This window comes from Lissotriton vulgaris, unplaced genomic scaffold, assembly GCF_964263255.1.
Source record: "Lissotriton vulgaris unplaced genomic scaffold, aLisVul1.2 SCAFFOLD_2240, whole genome shotgun sequence".
Classification (NCBI taxonomy): Eukaryota; Metazoa; Chordata; class Amphibia; order Caudata; family Salamandridae; genus Lissotriton; species Lissotriton vulgaris.
Window position 1 is genome coordinate 188,562 of NW_028243427.1, and position 12,418 is coordinate 200,979.

Genomic DNA, 12,418 nt, shown 5'->3' on the forward strand with positions numbered 1-12,418 from the left:
TGTTCTGTTTCAAAAAGGACCTGGCCTGGTAGTTTTGGCTGGACTGTTTCTATTGGAGCAGGGTCAAGACTAATATGCATATGGCTTGTTCCAAATTAAGGTCACATGGTGGGCAAAGGAAAAATGGATTGGAGTGCTACTCCGAGCAATTGCCAGTGATTAGACAAATTTAAAGCATTTCTTCCATCACCTTTTGTGCGTTTGATGTCCTGTGGTTTTTGCACAGGGAGGACTACCTTACTTTGATATGGCAAACTGTAAGGCAATATTATGCAGGGTTACAGTGTGTGGCTTATTTTATTTCATTGTGGGTACTGCTGTTGCTTTGTTCCTTGAATAAGGAGGCCACTTCTTTGGGTGCAAGCGTTTACTATTTTTTAATTTTTTATTTATAGGTTTTATATAGCTCTAGCTAGACCCGCAGGTATTAGAGCGCATTACATAATCGTGAGCAAGACAAGACAATAATCAAGTCGCTGAGCATATGATGCAAGACATATTAGATTTGGTACACACACAAAATATACAAGGAAAATAGTTAGGCAAAGAGGGTGGTAACCATATGTGGTCAGAGAGGGAGAGAAAGACATAATAGACAGTAGAAGCAAACAAACAACTGATAGCCACAGAGGGCCTGTTTTTAGAAAGAGAGAATATTTGAACAGAGTTCAGTTTGCTCATGTGTTCAAGTTCAAGTATTTGTGGAGGAGATGGAGTTTCAGGTCTCTTTTGACGCACAAGAAGGAGGGATTGCATCGTAGCTCTCTAGGGAGAGAGTTCCATATGCTGGTTGCATTTCCAAAAAAGAGCGCGCCTGGGTTGATTTCCTTTTTAGTTTGGGAGGAACAAGAAGTGTGTTGGAGCTTCTCAGAGTTCTTGTTCTTCCTGCTTTTGAGAGTTTGTTGTCTAAATAGACTGGGTTATGTGAGAGAAGGGCTTTGTGGGTGATACAGGCAGTCTTATAAGTACATCTTCCTTCAATGGGAAGTCAGTTGAGGATCCTGAGGGCAGGTGTGAGGTGTTCAAACTGATTAAAACCTGTTATAATCCAGGCTGCCATGTTTAGAACTGATTTAAGGGGGGCAAGGTGAGTTTTCGGGGGACCTGTGAGGATGGCATTCCCATAGTCCAATACAGAACACCCTGGGTCTACACAGGAGAGTGAGAGAGAAGTGAGCCAACCAAACGAAGCAAAAGACTAGGGTACCAGTGTTCCGAGTGGGAGCGAGATATCCTTCTACCAAGACCCATCAATCACCCAATGTGATGTCTCATCATCTGGGTTTAGGTACCATCCTATCAAGGAAAACCGATCTATAAATTGATCGGAAAAAACCTTGACTAATGGAAGACTACGGGATGACTGGTCACCCTACATAGTACTTGCTCACATCCAGAGACTCACTTAAGAAGGTGAGAGGATCAGAAGGGTATAGGTAGAGAATGTGATATGTGCAGCGCAAAATAAAGTGAAAGAGGTGGTGTTCTAAAAATGACTTAGGAGTACTTATAACAACTTTATTCATCAAGTCCCCTTGCCATTATTAAAAAGCAGAATGCTGACGCTTGATATTTCCAAGATGTCAAACAGTGTGAAAGGTCGACAAAAGTACAGAGTGAGTAAGAGTGAGTGCAATTATGGAGCATTGTTTGATATACACATGATGTTTTGTCTATTACAGGTTCCGGTTAATGTATCCTTAAATCATTCAAGTTGGACATTACCAGCGGAGTATATGTACAATATTTTTGCACTATTATATTTTTCACTTTTTGTAGCAGCAGCTGTATTTGTTTATAGCTTGGTCCTGAAGAATGCCCCGATACAGTTAGATCCCAGCGAGGGCAGAAACATGTCGACCTTTCACACTGTTTGACGTCTTGGAAATATCAATGAATGTTGAAGTTGCCCAAGAACACGTCCTTCTTGTCAAATAAGGAGAACTGAGTTAGTAGGTCTGATAACTCTTCTGCAAAGAGGGCACGATCACCAGGAGGGTGGAAGATGGTGTGAAGTTTGATAGGAGGGGAGCATTTGCCTTTAAGTTCAACACTGAGGTATTCAAAGGTTGAATATTCTGCGTTATTTAAAATGGAAAGATGAATTTCTACTTTGTGAATTATGGCTAGCCCTCCACCTGTTCTTTTTGGTCTATAATGTCTAATGATGGAGTATCCAGGTGGTGTAAGCAGGTCAAGTATGGGTGTAGAGTGGCATAGCGCCAGGATTCTGTGAAGAAAGCAATGTCAATTTCAATTCTAAGTATAGTTTCTGCGATATATGTAGAGTGTTGCTCTGCATATCTACAGTTGAGGAGCATGCAAGATAGAAGGCGGGATTATCCTTAGTAGATTATTGTGTAGGAATGGTGGTGTATTGAGCAGGAGGTCTGGGCGAGTTTATGATTACAGGGATTCTATTTGTACCCACAATTACTAGGATTGTGGAGGGGGATTTGGAACCATTGTCTGGTTCTTAGGGAGGTAAGATTTGCTGAGAGCATCAGCTTCAAGTGCGGATAAGGGGTCTTTAGGACGTACGACACAAGGGAGTAGAGGGTCAGGGGATGTATTGTAGGGCCGTAGCAGAACCTGTGTGTGGAGGCAATTTCCAACTCTCGGGAGTGTGAGAGTGGGATAGCTTGGCCTGACCTGAAAGATCCTGTCTAAGGTGCTCTATGTCATATGCAAGAGAATCGGGTTTTAGCTCCATTCAGTTCAGGATCTGTGTGACTATGTTATTGATGCTTCCTGCATTGAGAGTGGGAGAATACTCATCAAGTCCTGAGTATGAGGGAGCAGAGATCGCTACGCTATGGGGGTGATCTGTGACTTTGGGACAAGGATTGAAGACAGTCTTTGTAAGATGAGTAGGGTCTGCCTTAGAAGGGAGGGGTATGTCTATTGAGAGTTCAATCGATGATGGCCTGAGTTTGGGGCCCACATCACATGTGTTTGCAGGTAAGGATGGGAGCAGATGTGGTCTATCTAGTGGGCATTTGTCAGCAGTGTGTGTTGGAGGGGGTGGCAAGGTTGATGGTAGTGTCAGGGGTGTCCCAGAGTTAGATACATTGAAAGTGGGAGGATACGTGGCAAGTCCTGAGTAAGAGGGAGTAGAGAGCGCTATGCTATGGAGATGATCTGTGTCGATGGAACTAGAATTATAGACAATCTGTGTGAGCTGAGTCGGGTTAGCATTAGTAGCGAGGGGTGCGTCTGCTGCAAGTTCAGTGGATGATTGTCTAAGGTTGGGGCCCACGTCACTAGGCTTGAGGAAAGCATGGTCAGGATTTGTTACTGTGTGTCTGCTGGATTAGGTGGGAACATGAGAAGTCATTCTAGTGGGCATTCGTCTGCAGTGTGTGTTGGTGGGAGAGGTAGGGTCGCTGGTAGTGTCAAGGAGTGTCACAGAGCAGGATGGTGAATCCGTGGGGGGAAGAAGGCGGGGTGGTTCTGGGTTGATGGACTGATTTAAGGGGGAGAAAGGAGTTTTGGGTAAATGGTCTTGGTGTGTAAGTGAGGTGAAAAATGAACTGAAGTGTCGATCAAAAATGGTGAGGTGAGGATCAGTAGCTTGTATGAGTATGTTACCTGTCCTAAAAATGGAAATATCAATTTCCCCTCTAATGGAAGGGGAGGGGGAGGGGGAGGTCGTCAGTTTTGATCCACAGGGTATTTTGATTACTTTAGTGACTTGAAGGTGGAGAAGGAAGATGTTTTTCCATTTTGCAAGGCATTTAGAATAGAAGATAAAGTCTTGGTGCCATTGGTCACGCTATGGTAGGTATCAGCTATTAGTGTTTACTGGTGCTGTTTCAGTCGTTTGTGTTTGAGATTATTTTTTGCATTCTTGGAGAGGATTTTAGGATACGTGATGCCCCATGAGTTTGGGCCATATCTCAAAAGTGCAGAGTCGAGGGGTTCTTGGAGGTACATTGGTAGAGACATTCTGTATCTGGTTACAGTTGAACTGCAAAATAGGTAGAAGTAAGGAAGTGCATAAAAGGTTGGACTGGGCGTAGTGTGGAAGTGAGAAAAGAGCAGGTGGCAATATGTTAGGATATGGTTAGGTTGATTAGAAGGGTGATCATCAACGCAATAGGAGCTGAAGGGGGAACAAAAGGACAGTCGACCCCACACTCACTGCACTCAAAATCAATCAAAGGACTGTCCCTGGATAAATACACCAAGAATCCTAATTCCAGCATGAGGGGGTATCAATACTTCATTCAAAACTCCCTCTAGGACCTACTGGTCGCTATGATGTGGTGTATCCTAGTTCAAATATAATCAAATCAACTACCATCAAAGACCCACCCATAAACTGAAAAAAGTGTGGGAAGGAGAGAAAGCACCTCACGGTTGTAATACCAAGGGGGATGCTGACTGGTACTCGCCAGCAAGCCCGCTTATCATCATAGGTTGCTTTCTTTCCAGAAAAGAAATGTGTGTGCTCTTATAAAGTAAACCTGAACCCAATGAAATCAAACAAAAATAGAAGATACCTAAATGTGAATGTACTTCCTACGCATGCTATAAAAATGCATAACTTATGGACCCCGTGAGAATACACACAGATAATTCTCACCATTGAAAATTGGTAAAGCTTACTTGCTTATGATAACTATTGTTCAGAGCTGTAAGCTCTTCCAAATTAAAAATGGCTCTTATAGAGCCATAGTCAATCATTATTAACCAACATGTTTCATTGCTGTAACAAATTTCAAGCAACTTCTTCAAGGCTAGTGGGGTTCCAATTTAGAATTTCATGGGAGGTTCACATCAAACCTATGATGGTAGTAAAAGACAAAACAGAAGAAAGCGCCATCTGTAAAACACACTTAAACCCAGTGATACAATAAGTCTTCACTCAAGATATTAAAAATGCCCATACCGTTTGGTTGCATCTAGACTGCATACCTGCAACCTTAAAAAGCAAAAGCCACGCATCAGCTGATCGCGTACACGCTTAGTGACCGCCAAAGGGTCCTGTCACCTGTAGAAGTTAAAGAGACAGTGCAACCTCAGGGTTCGATGTTAACCCACATAGCCCCCACGGGAGCCCTGCACTCTCTCTCCACATCACACAATTTTGAATAGTGGTTAATCAATGGAATTGATACATCTTGCGTCATCGCGATGCATTTTACCATGCCACAAAAGCTGCCGGCTTCACACTCTGTCGTAGCCTAGTGGCTCTATTGTAAACACATAGCCAACCAGCATTCCAACCCATTTATTATTTATGCGGTAAATCATTTAGCCTGGCACACGTGGCTTTTACCAAAAGCAAATACCTCTAAAATGGTGCCACAATGCCTGCCGGTTAGCCTCACTCCCCGCTCCCGCATACCGCTACCGAATTTCTGCGGCGTTCGAGATCATCCCGACGCAGGTACACCGGGCGCGGATAGAAGTAGATACTCCTACACGCCCCCGATCAGGTGGAGAACGTGATTCACACGGGTCGCTTCCTACGCGGGAGCCATCTTGGAATGGGCAAAGGATTACAGTTCTCAATTCATTAGCCCCCTGATATTTTAATAACCGGGTTGAAAAACAGAGTTAAAAAACGGGGACATTTCCACACCTTCAGGATCTTCATTATAACATTCTGTAATTCAAAAACAATCCCAATATATCAAGCTATTTATTTCCTTACTCAAGCATAGTGTTTTAATGACTCAAAAGGTTTTACCCAGGTTCCCAAATGTTGATATACTAATAGTGAACCACCAGTCATTATGCACCAATTTGTCTTTAAGACTGGGAGCCGTCTTGAATGCAAAAGGTGGCGGTGGCATTTTGTTGGTTGCAGTGTCTGGAATAGATCAATGCTTTCTCACTATTTGCCTCACTCTTGTTGCACATCTTTTCTGCGCTTTTGCTTTCTGATGGTTCTTCGAGGGTCAATATAGGATATAAACCCTCTACTAACATAGACTGTCTCCATTTCTTCATTTGTTTATCTCTTGTTTCTCTTGGGAATCACAAATGGGGTAACGGTCCGTAAAGCCGGTGATATTTCCGAGCCCCGGTGTCTGGGGTCTGGCCAGCCCCTTAGGAAGACAGGACCCGTCTCTCTGCTGTCATATCCCAGGCATTAGCTGGTTTGAGACGGATGTACCCGCCCGTCTCTGAGTCCACTGTGACTCACTATCGCTGATTATTTCAACCCAGACCCCAGACGCCGGGTCGGAAATATCACCGGCTTTACGGACCGTTGCCCCATTTGTGCTTACAGCCCTGAAGAGTCACTGGCTCCTTGCCCGCTTGACGAAACACGTGTCGGCTGATCATTTGCTTTTGAACTTACCTTTCAACAAAGGAAGGTCAAATACAATCCTTTGAAGAACAAAAAAACTTTCTATTGTGTCCACTTTGTTTCATTCACTACCTATTGTGTTCTTTTTGATTAAGCATGATACATGTATACACCTCGCTTAACGTGTGCACAGGATTCTTGTCAACATTACTATCCCTTAATTCTACCCTTCCCTGAACCTAAAATCCCCTCAATTCTGGTACTGGCACCTTTCCCTAAATCCCTAAAAATCCCTTAGTACTTCTTAGCGCTATCCTTCCCTAAGCCCTAAAACCCGCCGTACTATCCTGTTTATGCCACCGATCCCTGAACCCTAAAAGGCACTAACTACCCCTTAACACTACTCATTTCTGAACCCTACAGTCCCCTTACTGCCCCTTAACACTACCCTTTCCTGAATCCTAGTACCCCTTTACTAGTCTCTGCCCATTCCCCCCCTGATTACAAATGCTCCTCTCTTCTTTAGCAGGAGAGAAACACTTATCTATGACCTGTAAGGCACAACATTTACTTTTTTTTATGGCCACAATTTTTCCCATTCTTTTCTGTTGTGTGGTCTGTTCAGTTTTTCTGCCAGTCTCCCAGTTTTGAGAATACTGCAGTCTTTACGTCTTACATAAGCGATTGTAAGTTTAGTTTTATGCTGATGGCCTGAACACCTTTCCTCAATGTCAATGTACCTTAGGTAGGTGGATTTTTGTGGTGAGTGTTATGCCGGTCTGGGTGCTGATAAATTTAATTGATACGTCATTTTGTACAGCTTATCATTTACGACGTATACCCTTATCATTCCTTGGCCTGAGTTCATTAGCAGAATGTTTCTTCCTGTGGTGTTCACTGGGCGAGCACACTGCCCAAACTTCACCTGGCCTGTGCTGCAATTATGGCAGTCCTCTTCCTCATGTGAGGGTGCTGCTCTGTAGGACTCTCAGGGTGTTTGTGGACACAAGATGGCCACTCCGCTTCGTTGTCCTGTATTTTGCCAGCTCATGCGGTTCCACACCTCTAGGAGAAGCCCAGGATCTCTGTCCATGCCATTTGAGGCTTGAAAGACTGCTATTGCATGTTACCATATGTTACCTAAGTGGGATTACAATGTAATGTGTATTATGGGGCACTTTAGGTGGTGGGCACAGGAGCGCCCCACTAAGGCGTCCAGATCTGTCCAGCACTGGCCATGCATCCTCTGTCGTTTGCTTTTTCTGAACAAAAAGTAAATGTCCCCTGCATGATACTTATTCGTGTATCACCTTTATGTTAATGTAAAGCTGAAAATGCAATAAAATGGGGTTTAAAAGAAGTAAATGGCCTGGTGAAAGCTCTATTTCCTGTACAAATAATGTTGCAGGTTTATCACCAGTGAAAATACATAGTTAGGCAGGGAGCCGGAATTGCAATATATTAAAGGATCTTAAATATGTTCTTTCTGGTGTTGCCTGTCTCTTGATTTTCCCGGGTGTAAAAAGATTTTGTTGGGTGAGAAAGTGGCATACATATTTTTATTGCATGTTTTATTTCTTTTTCAAATAACTTCAAGAGTGAATTTCTTCCAGACTATTTTGCATTTCCTTAATATAGTTTGTATGATCTCCAGTTCTAGTGAGTGACACTTATCTAATTTGTTGGTTGATTTAGTTTTGCATGATTGAAAGATGCAATTTTATCTACCAGGAATCTCATGAAAGATTTATGATTGAACAATGAGTATAGAGTTGATGGTGTATTAACTATTCATGCTTGTATCATTGGAGGACATTTCATTTTTGGTTGTCTAGGGTCAGTAAGGCATTTGCTCTGAGGATTATTCCGAATCCTCTCTGCCTAATCTTGGGCACTTCAAGAAGTACTGCAGGCAATAGAATGTTAACTTATGTGAGTGGGAGCAATAGAAAGTTAATCCACAATCTTATAGCTGCTGCATCCTCCTACTCGTGAAATAATGCACCACACGTGTGCTTTGAAAAAGGTGCATATGTGAAGAGAGTTGAATCAATCAAAGATGTTTTAAACTACAATAAGTAACAGGCAGGCTTAGCAGTAGACAATTGATCCACATGAGTAAAATATTGTTAAGTCAGTAGTCAACCCTGACTCAGTGCGCTGGCAAGCTTGCCAGTGGAAAGGTAGATTCAGGTATGGGAAAATGTGAATGCATACAAAGTAAAGTGGCAGCAGTCTTGGTAAGAGACCGGGAGGTCCACAGAATGAACAGAGGTATCAATCAATCATAGCATTTGTAAAGCGCACTACATACCCCTGAGAGTCTCAAGGCGCTGGGGGGTGGGAGGCTGCTACTGTTCGAAGAGCCAGGTCTTGAGTAGTCTTCTGAAGGTCAGAAGGTCTTCAGTCTTCCCTAGGCGGATGGGGAGGGTGTTCAATGTCTTGGCGGCGAGGTGGGAGAATGATCTGCCACCGTCGGTCACTCTTCGGATGCGGGGGCGGTGGAGCGGAGCTGGCAGGTGGGCGTGTAGAGGCTGAGTCGACTGTTGAGGTACGCTGGTCCGGTGTTGTGGAGTGCCTTGTGTGCGTGGGTGAGGAGTTTGAAGGTTATCCTTTTGTTGACTGGGTGCCAGTGCAGGTCTCTCAGGTGGGGTGTGATGTGGCTGCGGCGCATGTCGAGGATCAGGCATGCGGAGGCGTTCTGGATGCCTTGGAGCCGTTTCAGGAGTTTGGCCGAGGCTCCTGCGTAGAGGGCGTTTCCGTAGCCCAGTCTACTGCTGACGAGGGCCCTGGTGACCGTCCTTTTCGTTTCGGTGGGAATCCACTTGAAGATCCTGCGAAGCAGGTGGAGGGTGTTGAAGCAGGAGGAGGAGACAGCGTTGACCTGCTTCGTCATGGAGAAGGTAGAGTCGAGGATGACCCCTAGGTTGCTTGCGTGGTCGGTGTGTGTTGGGGGTGTTCCTAGTGCAGTCGGCCACCAGGAGTCATCCCAGGCCGAGGGGGTGGATCCAAGGATGAGGACCTCCGACTTGTCAGAGTTCAGCTTCAGTTGGCTGTTTCTCATCCAGTCGGTGACGGCCTTCATTCCTTCGTGTAGGTTGGTTTTGGCGGTGTGGGGGTCCTTGGTGAGAGAGAGGATAAGCTGGTGTTGTATTCATTGGGTTTCCTTTTCACTTGTTTATCTTGGGCTTGTATTCTATGTTCTATATTCTTGTTGGGGATTCTATGGATGGGCGGTTGGGAGCGAGTGTGTTAAGATACTGTAGCATGGTGGTTGTACAAGCTGTTCTTCTACTGTACTTGGAATAAACTAAGGAAAACATCTCACGCTTCCATTTCGAGTTACTTCATGAAATTTTGGCGACAAGATAGGATAATTCTAAGACCACAGAAGAAGAAGACAGCGTTCACTTGGCTTCAAGGTATTTTTTTTTTTATCTATCTTTGTGCGTGAAAGCACCAGCGGCCGTTTTATGTATTGTGCTTCTGATTGCACCCGCGGCTGATTCATACATTGTGTTGTGATTGCACCGGTGGCTGATTAATGTACTGTGCTTGTGATCGCACCAGCGGCTGGATGCGTCTAGATACATATTTTTTTTAATTTTATGTACCCAGCTTCATCTTAACTCCGTTGCCAAACTAACTCTGTTATTGTGGCTTTACTGTGAGGCATTTTGTCCTATCGACATTTATATTACAGAAACTAAAGGAAATATTAAATAAAGCTAACCGTCATTTCTCCTCGAGCGTTGGATTCCTCAGAGCGAGACCTGTGCACTTAATTCGTCATAGGAAGCTGACGTTGCGCAAGTTGTTGATGTTATCGCGCAATGCATTTTGGATCGCCCTGAGGTTTCTGGGGTATTGACGTCATCACGCACGCAAGGCGGCCATTTTAGATTGATTTATCGGCGTTTTCAGCATTGTAAAGCATTTCACACACATTTTTCTTCATATTTTAATGCGAACTTCAGTGATTCGCACACTTTCATCTCAAAAGAAATTTATCTTGTTTTTAAAATTAATTGAATTTGAGACATTTATTGTTATTTGCAAAACTTATTGAGGAAATTATTGTTTTAAAGGTAGTTTATTTTAAGTCATTTATTCCTATTACTCCACATTATACAGTTTATTAGGTTTCGACCTGGCGAGGGCACGCAGTGCCCCGCCCAGATCGAAAACTTTTGTTTACACTATGGGGGACTTGAACACTCCCCTGCTTCCATTGGCTAGCTCCATAAATGGAGGCTAGCCATTGGAAGAGATTGGCCGTCAATCACGCTTTCCAGAGAAAACGCGATTCGGGGGCGTGTCTGGGACTTTTTTTAAGCCCCGCCCCTTGTTGCCGTGTGTCCCGGGCCGCGCTGTGATTGGCTGCCGGCCCGGGACACCCCAGTGACGTCATTTCTCGGGCCGCGCTGTGATTGGCTGCCGGCCCGGGACACCCCCGTGACGTCAGCCAATCACAGCACGGCCCGGGACCTGACTTGTTTTTTTAGAAATCAACTCACGGACTCGGCAAAGGTGCCCGTGGCTTCTGCTTGATGCTCTGCGCAGCGCCCTCCTGGCAGCAACATGCCCCCAAGGCCCATCACATACAGTAAAACCCTGTTCAGCTGGCTGTAATGTTATTTAATTTAAAGACTCGTTTTGTCCATTTTGGAAGGATGATAGGCTGAGCCAGGTGGGGTCGGCTTCATCATTCTCATAACATTTTCATAGCGCCTAATTAGCATAAAGAGTTGTGAACCTAAGAGCCTCCGATTCTACTGTGATCGGTGTAGCAGGCGCACCAACCCACTGATCTATCTTCGGCCATTCTTTTACATGAACCCCCACGCTGCGCCTTTGTCAGGCTTCGTATGTTTTTAGCCCACATGGAGCGACTGCAGTTCCCGGATATGTAATTGATGTTTCTGCACAATCTGTGCTTGAAACAATGAGCCCTGTTCTCTTGGGCGGAATCCTCCCGGGATGAAGGGGGGGGGGGGGCTCTCTCCAGGAGGTGTCATGGCCAGCATCTCCCCTGAACTCCCGCCGTCTCTCGGGGCTTTGGGGGGTGGGGGTAACTGTGTGTGGGGCGGGAGGTGGGGTGTAGCACAGCCGGCTCCTGTGCTCTGCCTCTTGCACCGGGTGAGTGAGCGCCGCTAATGACAGAGGAGGCGCTTAATTGGATAATTACGCGCGCACAGGAGCCGCTCTGGTTAAGACTGGCCCGGAATGCGAGACTTCGCAGATTTAAGGGGAGACTGTTCTGTCTGGATAATCAGATAAGACAGAGACAGGCCAGTGACGAGGGGGTCGAATCAATAAACGTGACAAGGCAGGCGATAAAGCGAATATTACAGGCAGCGACGAAGAGAGCAGGCGCGCTCGGTGATGCGAGTGGGGTTGGTTTTTGCCTTCTCGGTTTCTTTTGCTCTTACCACGTTCGACCCTATAAAGAAACCCAAATACAGGATTAGGATCTGCTTAAACTGCGCTCTGTTGGACCGGGGGTGTTTCACCGCACTGCATGCCGCCCCCTACTGGGGAAACTCTTGATTTTTGTCTTGGCTAAGGTTGGGGGGTGGATGTGATTTGTGTCAGACGGGGTTGTCAGAGAAGCTCCTCTATTGCTGAATTCCACTATAGGACGAAGGAGTTCGCCCAGGATCACACACTGAAGGCCTGGTTCTCAAAGGTAAACTTACACTTTCGTATAAGTTTACCATTGTGTGGTATTCAAAAGGGATTTACTTTAGTCTCCGCACATAAAAATACCTATACTTTTATATGCCGGGCCTAGGCTATCGTATAGATACTGCTCATAACCCCCTTTGTGAATAGCAAACAATCGTAAATGTACACCAAAGTGTAATTTTACCTTTGTTAATGAGGCCCTCGATGAAGCGAGGGATCCGGATATCCTGTTCCACGACCACTCGCCCCTCCATGTTTCTACCATCGGCAGTGCCTGTACAGAATTATATTTATTGCAGCTAGAGCATTTCCGACCTGATGTTTCATCAAAATGAGTGTCAGGTGTTGGCGTGGGAAACTATGAAATAAGATACTTGAACATTTTAAACATATTTACAGTCTGAGGGAAGGCCCAGGGTCGCACGGTTCCTCGGTGAAACACCGACGCCGTGATTTGAGCCCAAG

General features: G+C 45.1%; 1 protein-coding gene across 2 annotated transcripts in view; it reads left to right on the plus strand.

Moving 5' to 3' along the window:
- Positions 1-12,418, plus strand: part of LOC147668350 (E3 ubiquitin-protein ligase RNF14-like) — a 144,119-nt gene that overhangs the window by 118,912 nt on the left and 12,789 nt on the right. The window lies entirely within an intron of this gene.